The following is an 11,340-nucleotide window of genomic DNA, read 5'->3' on the forward strand; positions in this document are numbered from 1 at the left end:
CACCAAAATTTAAATGCCGAATATACCCCTAGTCTGTTGTCGACCGTCGCCCGCCACCGGTCGCCGACCTTCATCGCCGGTCGTCGCCGGTCGCCGGCCGCCGCCGGTCGCCGACGGTGGCGGCGGCAGCTGGTTGCCGATGGCTGCCGCAAACCCCGGCAGAGGTGTGGCGACCGCCGATAGAGGTCACAGGATATTTTTGTCATTTTATAATAATATGAATTACATTCCTTATAAAAAATAATGGACACCAAACAAAAGAATGTAATTACCTTTGTAATCAAAGATTACATACATTACATTACATTACAAGCTAAATTACATTACACCCAATCAAACGTAGCCTAAGTGTTTCACCCCAAAAGTACTCCTTTGAGTTCTTCTCCAAGTGGCAGCATCTTGTACCTAGAGGTCCCGACCATCTAGTACTTTATACAGCTCACCCCATATTTGTTTGCTTAGGCCCTTTCCAAATAGATTATGTCTGACCAAGTCTCCTAACCATCTACTTTATCTTCCTCCTTGATGGAATATTAGCAAATTTCTATTCATATGCATCTACAAGAATAGAATACAAATTGAAGGTCAAACAAACAAGAACTCTAACGATTGAACTCCTATAATAAACATTAGAAAACCAATATAGTATCAAAATATAACTCACCATATGACTAACAAGCCAGATAGTAAGTACTTAAACAGTGATATTATACTCTTAACCTTAAATAATTTTTTTAATAAAAGCTTCCTTTTCAAACTTGTCCTTGGGTGTAGAAAATGTGACTTAATGTAACATAAGATGATGTTATGTAAATACATGATTTGGTGCCATACCTGACTACAAAATAGTTGGATAGGGGTGGTAAACTTGAGTTATACGAAGGCAAATTACCTGTATTGTCAATGAACACATTAAGAATGACCATAGATCTTTCAACTTTATTGTAGAAATTGCTCCCAACAGTCACAGTATCAGCTAATTTATCATCCGTCCTTGTCAAGTTCGATCCATTATTATTGTTGTAAACTGTGTAAACAATTACAAAAGAAACCCTATCCCCAATCTGAACATCTTAATTTGATTTTAAAGAATGAAGCTTATTGATAGCTTTCAGACTTGTGAAAGAGATACATGTTAACAAAAATTCAAATGTTGCATAATTGATTGCATCCACTCTAGTTGCAAAATCGCACAAAGTACAAGCAATCCGAAACCCAATCACAAGCACCCACATGTCAGCTAGTGGCACATAGATGGCAATTTAATTCAATAAGAAAAGAGAAGGAAAAAAAATGTGTACAACCCAAAGATTTATATTATAGCATACACGACTCTTGGACATCCATATAAGAGTAGACAAATTCGATCACTTCTTACTTCATCATTATTGATATTAATTGTAAAACATCTGGTACCTCTAAGTGCTCCTTTAAGTGTTTCACCCAAAAGTACTCCTTTGAGTGCTTCTCCAAGTGATAGCATCTTGTACCTAGAGGTCCCGACCATCTAGTACTTTATACAGCTCACCCCATATTTGTTTGCTTAGACCATCTCCAATCCGCATCACCAAATTTGGTGCAATTTTCACACCAAATGGTGCTATTTCAACACCAAACACTATTTCAACTCCAACCCATCATCACCATATCACACCAAAAAGGAATATTCTTTAAAATATTCTATAATTCTTATTAATTTTTTTATATGATAATTATTATATATTAAATAAATTTAAAATAATAATTTTAATAAATTAAATATTTACAAATATACATAATAAAATTTAAATATTCTATTAAATGCACTTAATTTAAATTTATAATAAATAATAATTACATTTAATTATACTATAAATAAAGATAAAGAAAATAATAATTATTAATTAATTACATTTGATTTTATAATAATATAATAAAAATTAAAAAAAAATTCTCTCCATCACCAAATATGTGGCAAAAGGGGATTCGCTCGCCGCCAGCGCCCCCGATCTCTCCATCACCAAATATGGTGATGTGAATAGTGGTGTTTGGTGTTGCACTATTCACATCACCATATTTGGTGATGGAGAGAATTTTTTATTTTATTTTATTATATTATTATAAAATCAAATGTAATTAATTAATAATTATTATTTTCTTTATCTTTATTTATAGTATAATTAAATGTAATTATTATTTACTATAAATTTAAATTAAGTGTATTTAATAGCATATTTAAATTTTATTATGTATATTTGTAAATATTTAATTTATTAAAATTATTATTTTAATTTTATTTAATATATTTTAATTATAATTACATTTATAAATTATCACTAATTTCAAATATTAAAAAAGAATATTAAGAAGTATTAATTTTAAATATAATAATTATCATATAAAAAAAACTAATAAGAATAATAGAATATTCTAAAGAATATTCCTTTTTGGTGTGATATGGTGATGATGGGTTGGAGTTGAAATAGTGTTTGGTGTTGAAATAACACCATTTTGGTGTGAAAATTACACCATATTTAGTGATGTGGGTTGGAGATGGTCTTAGGCCCTTTCCAAATAGATTGTCTGACCAAGTCTCCTAAACCATCTACTTTATCTTCCTCCCTTGATGGAATATTAGCAGATTTGTATTCATATGCATCTACAAGAATATAATACAAATTGAAGGTCAAACAAATAAGAACTTTAACGATTGAATTCCTATAATAAGCATTAGAAAACCATATAGTATCAAAATATAACTCACCATATGACTAACAAGCCAGATAGTAAGTACTTAAACAGTGATATTATACTCTTAACCTTAAATAATTTCTTTAATAAAAGCTTCCTTTTCAAACTTGTCCTTGGGTGTAGAAAATGTGACTTAATGTAACATAAGATGATGTTATGTAAATACATGATTTGGTGCCATACCTGACTACAAAATAGTTGGATAGGGGTGGTAAACTTGAGTTAGACGAAGGCAAATTACCTGTATGAAGTCAGTGAACACATTAAGAACGGCCATAGATCTTTCAACTTTATTGTAGAAATTGCTCCCAACAGTCACAGTATCAGCTAATTTGTCATCCGTCCTTGTCAAGTTCGATCCATAAGAATTGTTATAAATTGTGTAAACAATTACAAAAGAAACCCTATCCCCAATCTGAACATCTTAATTTGATTTTAAAGAATGAAGCTTATTGATAGCTTTCAGACTTGTGAAAGAGATGCATGTTAACAAAAATTCAAATGTTGCATAATTGATTGCATCCACTCTAGTTGCAAAATCGCACAAAGTACAAGCAATCCGAAACCCAATCACAAGCACCCACATGTCAGCTAGTGGCACATAGATGGCAATTTAATTCAATGAGAAAAGAGAAGGAAAAAAAATGTGTAAAAGTGTGTGAAAATAGGACAACAATGGAAGAAAATCACAATTTTGAAGCTCAAAATATTTCTCTTAAAGGAGATAGGCTTACTCATTTTCATTGATCCTCCAATGAATGTTCTGAAGATTGGGCGGTTGTTGTGCTTCTTCTTTGAGTTCTTGTATGATCACTCATATCTCAGTACAAAAAAGTGAACCTGTTGTGATAATGTCAAGGCAGAAGTTACAAAATGCCAAAAAATAAATTGAAAAAAACTTAGAGGCAAAAAAGACCTCTTTCATTGGCAATATGAACTCATCAGATCCCCCCTTTATATTAAGTTGCAACTCATCTTGCGCTTTCTCCTCTGCCCTCGCTTTGGCCTCTTCTATAGTTCTTGATTTTGCCTCCAGATCAGATTCATCCGAATCTGACCCTAGCTCTTCCACTCCCTCTGAAACCAAATCATCGAAAACATCACGCGCATGACAAATAAAACTGACAAAATCAACAAACGTGAATAAGCCGCAATTACCACTATCGTCGCTGCCGCCAAGGAAGTCGTCGGCAAGGGGTTCTCCGTTGGAAGAAGTCTTCCGGGTCGAAGAACTGGTTGCGGTCCTCCTCCTCCTCCTCGGAGCCTGGATCGAATTCGAGAGATTCAATTTTTTTGGAGGACGCGTGAACTTCCTCCCCTCTTGGAATCTTCTTGTTTAACTTCTTCTTCAGATTAAAGTTTCGTGGCATTGGAGCCATTAGCGGAGAGTCCGCGAGGACCTAAGGAGAAGAAGGGATGAAAGGTGAAAGACGACAGAGGAAAAGAAAAGTATTCAAGCTGCGGCCTTCGGACTTCTCTTCGGTGAAGATGAAGACGTGGAAGAACTAGAGATGGGAGAGGGAAAGACCGAACAGAAGAGTTGTTGAGAGATGCAGATGGGAATAAATAGCACCAAACCCTAGGTTAGAGTTTAAGAACGAAGAAAAAGCCGGGGATTGAGGAGGGTCGGGTGCTGCAGTTGTCCTCGTCAAGGCTCTGCTTTAGGGAGGGCTCAGCGGCGTGACGCACAGGCGAGAACGACATCTCGGTTAAGGGGCTGGCTGTAGGAGATGCCTTTTCGAGAGGGCTTCCTAGCCACGAGCTTGCTGACAGAGTCGTTGCCCTCCTTCCTCTCCTGCATGGGCAGAAGCGGATTGACAAGTAGTAGAACGAGGGATGGAGATTCGACGGGGCGGGGCGTCCACTGCCTCACGCCTCGCGTTTCTTCTCGACCAGGAGAACGACCCAATGGCTGTGCTAGCCTAGGTTTTGGTTTTTTCTGACTAAGGTTTTAAATGAAAAAAAAAATGATAATCCCGACTCATTGATTACTCTAGGATTGTCTCAACCATTCTCGAGATCTAAAAAAAATTAATATTTTTTTAAATAAATATTATTAGAAATATTTAATTTTATTAGTTATAGTAAAAGGTGAAACTTATCATCCTAGTAGCTCAACACGACCGATTATCTGTGAGGAGATAAATCGAAAAACTGCAGTTGGCTGGGAGAACATTTTTCTTGACTTTATCGAGATTCAACATCTTGTCCATTGTAACAATATCTACCCTATATTAGTCAATTTAATCATGTTCTCGGGGAGACATTTAATTATATTAGTAAGATTTAAAAGGGTGTTTTCATATATTGTCAATGATTATTTATACAATTAGATAGAAACAGTGACCAACTAAGTCACGTAGCAATAACTTTATCTTATATCAAACCTCGCTTTTTTATTATTAGTAAAATTTAAAAAAATAAAAAATATTTTATATTATATTATCTAATTTTGAAACAGTAATAAATTATTGTAATACTATTAATATACATTTTAATTACATTTTTTTTAAAAAAAAATATCAATCATTTTTAACTATAGGAAGAAAAGTCTTGACACAACAGTAAAATTGTTGTGTGACATAGAGAAAATAGATTCGAGTACTAGATATAGTCACTATGTATAATAGACTCTTCCTTAGAATCTCTTGTTGACAGGTTCGTGAACTAAACTGTCTTTTTATCAATTTTAATTTTGATAAATTATTAATAAAATTTATTTATTCAAAAATATTTAGTTAGAAAATATTGTTGATGAATTATTAAAAAAGTGAAAGAAAAATAAAATTTAATAAAAAAATAATAGTACATTATTGAATATATTTTTGACTTTCAAAAATATTTATATATATATATATATATATATATATATATATATATGAATTAAGTGTAACCAATAAATATTTTTAATTTATTAACAAAATTTAATTTTGATTAATAAATTAAATTTTTATCATTAAAAAATTTAAAATTACTAATTAAATTTTACTAAAAAATTAAAAATAAATTACCAACTAAATCTCATTTTAATAGTAAAAAATTAAAATTATCAATTAAATCTAACACGAGTAAAAAAAATAAAAATGAACCAAATTTAATCTATAAAAAATTTAAAATTTTTACCAAATATAATTTAGTTAGTAAAAAATTAAATTTAAGATAAAAATAAATCTCGACCAAAATTTATTTTAATTATAATTTTAAATATTTAATATCCATACTCATATGTTTTTAAATTAATATTCATATTTAATTTATATAGGTATACATATGTAAAATTTGTGGGCCCCAATATAATAGGGGCCCTAGGCATAGGTCTTAATGGCCTATGCCTTGAACCGTCCCTGACTATTCTTAGGGGTGATCGGCCCGACCCCACTAAAGTTTCCCACCAATCACTAGGGTAAATCGAGAAGCGCGCGCGGCGGCGAGGATAGAAGCCCAACATCTTTTGGTTACGCCCCCCCATTTGGAGGAAAAATTCCTGCAAATATGTCGTAGCTGGGGTTCGAACCCCGGGTGCCTGAGTGACAAAATGATAATACCAGTTAGCCTCATTAACTATCCCTGTGGTGACCAACCCGACCCCACGGAAGTTTCCCACCGGCCACCAGGGTAAATCAATAAGCCCACACGGCGACCAGTCCAGAAGCCCAACATCTTTTGGTTACGCCCCAATTTGAAGAACAAATTCCTGCAAATACACCGTAGTTGGGGTTCGAACCGCAGCTGCCTGGCTGATAGCTTTAAATGAACCATAAGTGTTCAGCTTAATAAAAATTTATTTATATTCATTCAATATATACCAGATTAATTAAACAAACAATCTTGCATAGCTCGTTAAACCAAACAAATAAGCTTGAATACATACGTATTAAACTCGTTAATGTTCGTGAACAACGTTCGTGAATAACGTTCGTGAACAATATTCGTGAATAACGTTCATGAATAATATTCACGAATCATATTCATTAATAAACCTCTTTTCAATATACTAAATAAATAATAAAATAAATAAATAAATTTAAATTATCAAACTTAATAATCAATCAAAGAAGTAAAAGTCTCAAATAATCAAAAAAATTTAAATTGAGAGCTCGATAACATTTAAACGAACGAAGCTCAAGCTAAGCTTGAATTAAGAGCTCGATAATATCTAAACGAATTAAGTTCAAGTCAAGCTTTAAACAAACTCAAACTCATAAAAAATAAGTCAAACCAAACTTGAACAATCATTTCAAAAACTTGATTCATTTTAAGCTCGACTCGGCTCAGCTAACAAATTTGAATACTCCAAAACTCAACTTGGCTCGGCTTATTTACAGCTGGTTTAACTTATTACTAAATGAAATAATATTTTAACAAATCCAAACTTATTACTTGATCATTTCAAAATATAAATTTATTTTATTACTTCACCAAATTAATATTATAAAATTAAATGTCATGTAAAAATAAAATTGAAGTTTAGGTTGTTTAATATATGAAATTTAAAATGTTATTTATTATGTCAATTTTATAACCGAAGCCTAACATATATTACTTGAGAATTAATAATATCAGAAATAATCAGTGGTGAAATTTATCAATAAAATTCAACTAGTGAATGTGTTTTTTTAGTTATAGTAATTTGAATTATGGGTATCATTATTTCTATATTTCGATCAATATATATTTATTGACATATTGACCACTAATTTGTGACTAGTAGTGATCACTCTCTAATTTTAATTTCCTTTAATTTGATCATTCATCTTTGAGTAGATTTGATGATAATATTTCTGGTCGAATATTTCGTGTAAGCGATATTTATATACAATTATTTTTAAAAAAATTAGGATTACACATTGCATAAAAGTCAACGATTTTTTTAAAAAAATATTATATAATTTTTTTATTTTACAACGTTTTTAATGAAAAATATTATCTATATTTTATATTTTTCTTAAAAACAACGCTTTGTTATCTATTGGTGGTTTTTTTTAAGGTCAAAGACCATGCTTATCTATAAGTATTTTTTTAATATCTACAATAATAATAATTTTTAACTATGTTATCTATGTCTGATCTGATCTAAACTACTTATTCAGATTTAATCCCAACTGTTATCTCAGATCGGAGAAGCAGGAATCATATTTGACGAAGCATAGTTCTTCCTCTCTCGGGCTCCACCATGATCGCCCTGCTCTTCCTTGGCGCTGCTTCTCCACCACCACCGGATCACTGGAGGTCAAGAGGACTCCCTTTCTCCGGTGATCCATCATCCTTCATCTCATCTCTTCTTTGCCCTTCCTCCAGTGATCTCCCATCTCCCATCCACAAGGTAAGGGGTTTCCCTACCTAGCCATCTCTTCTTCCCCGTAGATCCACCTGACGCCATCACTACTGATGAGGTGGTAAAGGGAGCTTACCAAGTATGAGTCAAAGGCAAGAATAACAGTTGACGTAGAGGCCAAAGACAAGAAACTACCTGGTCACCAAAGTTGGCCAAGCGGGAGGCAATGAGCCCAGCGGGTCTAAAAGTTCTGTTCGGCCAGGAGGCTCACCTTGGTAGGTCGCTTGTCCGACCAGGACGACTACAGAGAGAACATTAAATGCTCAACTATGACAACCCTACAAGTGTTAGTCCAGATCGCATATCTGGTCTAATGGGGAACAACCTACCGAGCCGAGCGACCGTGAAGAAGAATAGTTGAAAGCTACCAGGCGGGGAATCCCGGCCGAGCGGCTCCCCCACTTGGCCAAACAGTGGGGCTGCTTGCCTAGCTCATTATATCATTTTGAGAGTTGATGTCGCTGACAACAAGGTATGGTCAACAGGCAAATTGTACGACAAAAGTTTTCACTGTTATGTTAGAGATTTGCACGCTCTATTAAGGAATGATGTCAGAGACACTTTTTCTGACATATCTTTTCATCGAACAGTTGAGAAAGCATGCACACACCTTGATAAACGTGCATGTTTGCTACTAGAGCACTATATAAAGGGGTTCCATGCATTATGGAAGGTATGCGTTATCTTTGCTAGAGCTCATGTTGTTGCTACAATTCTTTACCGCCTTTCTACTATTTCGATGACTGACTTGAGCATCGGATGACCAAAGATGGGGATCCCTTCCTTGGCCTAGCACTGACATTCTTAGTTTTTCAGATTAGAGCGGAGTCTTCGCAAGGTCAATCGAGCCACATCCCAAGCTAGTTATCTTCACCGTTTTCGGATAGGATCATATTGGCGTCGCCTGTGGGAAATTAACATGTATTCGAGACGCGAAGATGGAAGACATTGGGCGACTCACGACTGTGACACTGACGAAGGAGGAGTTGAACATGCTAATACAAGCTCGGGCTGCCAAGATGATGGAGCAACAACAACAGGCGATGGTCGAACGGCAAGTAAATGAACCCGTAGTGTCAGTAGTGGGACAGTAGGCTGGCTATAGAGACCGAGCGAAAAATATATTCATTCAGGGGTAAAACAAGAAGTCGACCGGTACATATGGGGATGGGCCAAATGCGTTGATCCCCTTTCATCTGACGTTGTTCCATATTGTTTCAGAGGAGTAAGGTCGAGCATATAGAGAGCAAGGATCCTCTTCAGACGACGCGCCTGTTCGGAACGAATAGAAGGGAAGGCACTAAGGATCGATGATTCACCCAAACGGATCAATAGGCAATTCTCTCAGGGGATTCTAGACGACCCATTACCACGATATTGTACTCCATTAACGATCGGGGAGTACAATGGGATAACCGATCGAGAGGACCATCTGATCAGATTTGATAACACGACCACACTCTATCAGTACACCGATGGAGTGAAGTGTCGAGTCCTCCTCACCACCCTCTCTGGATCAGTGCAACGATGGTTTAGACGATTGCCAATAGGATCAATTCATAGCTTCAAGGATTTTCAAGCGGCGTTCCGGCATAATTTTGCCAATGGTCACCACCACCAGAAGATGAGCGTTAATTTGTTTGCTATGAAGCAAGAGCCCAAGGAGGCATTAAGAGCTTACATCAAGCGGTTCAACTAAGTGGTCATGGATATCCCATTGGTCATCTCAAAGATATTAGTGAATACCTTCTCGCTGGGGCTTACTGAAGGGGAATTCTTTCGCTCACTCATCTGGAGGTCGCCAAAAGACTTCGATCACCTGCTCAGGCGTGCCACCGAATACATCAACGTGGAAAGGACCCAAGTGGCACGAAGGAAGGAAGTGTCCGCTGAATATACTACTCCCCTTGAACTACGACCAGCCGATGCCCATCAGCCACCAAAGGGCCCCCCGATCAGGAGCAACACAGGTGCACCAGGAGCCCTAAGCCCATGCAGTGCAGCAAGTAGAAGCAGAGCGGCCGAAGGCTTCGAAAGGCAGGCCGTGGATGCCATTGTTCTGATCCTACCATCACTCGCCGACGCACAACACAAGGGACTGCTACGACTTGAGACCAGTTTCAAGTCGATCGGTTCCTCTAAGATACCGTCATCATTCACCCTCTCCAGATTGACCACATCAATGTTGATCAGAAGGGTAAGGGGGAGAAGAGAGATCAGCAGCCGAGCAACTTCAATGTCAGCCTCAACGAACAGGAAATGCAAGTCCGCCCGAGCTTCTGCTGAGCGGACTCGACCTTCGACTTGGGAGGAGGACAACCGAAGCAATGCAGCTAGAGGCAAAATTGGAATGATCGCCGGAGGACCAAGTAACGGTGATTCCAACATAACAAGTAAGTCACACGCCCGGTGACTGGAGATACATGCTATGGGATACAGCAAGGAGAAGGCCGAGGGACTAGAGATCAGTTTTGGCCCACAGGACCTAGAGGGAGTAGAGATCCCCGACGACGACGCCTCGATCATCCGAGCGGTAATAGCTAATTATACTATTCATCAAACTTTCGTGCATGCAAGTAGCTCGGTGAATATCATTTTCAAGAAAGCGTTCGATCAGCTGCAAATCGACCGAAGCAACTTGCAGCCCATGACGACCCTGCTGTATGGATTCACGGGCAATGAAATATTACCAATCGGCTAGGCTTAGCTGACCATATCACTTGGAGAGGAGCCTCTCAAGAGGATAAGAACCACAAACTTCATCATGGTGGATGCGTCGTCTGCATACAATGTAATATTGGGACGACCGGCCTTGAACGAGTTCTGAGCCGTAGTGTCCACCTTCTACTAAAAGATCAAGTTCCCAGTGGACAACTTGGTGGGTGAGGTCAAAGGCGACCAATTAGCCGCTTGGCGATGCTACGTCGAAACAAAGGCCACTTGGAAGACTCAGCGTTTGGAGGTAAACACAATTGTAGATGAACCTCCTGCGCTAGTCTATGATGAAAAAAAAGGAGGTTCAAATCTATCCCAGCCGATCGAAAGTCACAACATTTGTCGTTGCCAATCTGACAGACGATAGGAAGGCAGAGCTAGTCACCTGCCTTAGGCAAAACCACGATGTGTTTGCCTGGTCAACTCACGAGCTCCCGAGCATCTCGCCGAGCATGGTGCAACACGAGCTTCATGTCCGACCAGATGCACGACCAGAAAATAAAGGAAGAGGGATTTTAGCTCGGAGTAGAATAAGATCATCCGAGTGTAGATAGAAAAAT

General features: G+C 37.0%; 2 long non-coding RNA genes across 2 annotated transcripts; both read right to left on the reverse strand.

Annotated features, from left to right (window-relative positions):
* Positions 1-244: 244 nt before the first annotated feature.
* On the reverse strand, positions 245-1,788 carry LOC122006570. Its single transcript, XR_006118728.1, has 2 exons — positions 835-1,788; positions 245-558 (listed from the first exon to the last, which is right to left on the reverse strand). It is a non-coding gene; the product is annotated as an uncharacterized LOC122006570 (long non-coding RNA).
* Positions 1,789-2,501: 713 nt separating this feature from the next.
* LOC122006569 lies at positions 2,502-4,670 on the reverse strand. The gene is made up of 5 exons (XR_006118727.1): positions 3,889-4,670; positions 3,647-3,807; positions 3,465-3,570; positions 2,914-2,971; positions 2,502-2,638 (listed from the first exon to the last, which is right to left on the reverse strand). It is a non-coding gene; the product is annotated as an uncharacterized LOC122006569 (long non-coding RNA).
* Between the last annotated feature and the right edge of the window lie 6,670 nt (positions 4,671-11,340).

The sequence above is a fragment of the Zingiber officinale genome, chromosome 7B (assembly GCF_018446385.1).
Source record: "Zingiber officinale cultivar Zhangliang chromosome 7B, Zo_v1.1, whole genome shotgun sequence".
Classification (NCBI taxonomy): domain Eukaryota; kingdom Viridiplantae; phylum Streptophyta; class Magnoliopsida; order Zingiberales; family Zingiberaceae; genus Zingiber; species Zingiber officinale.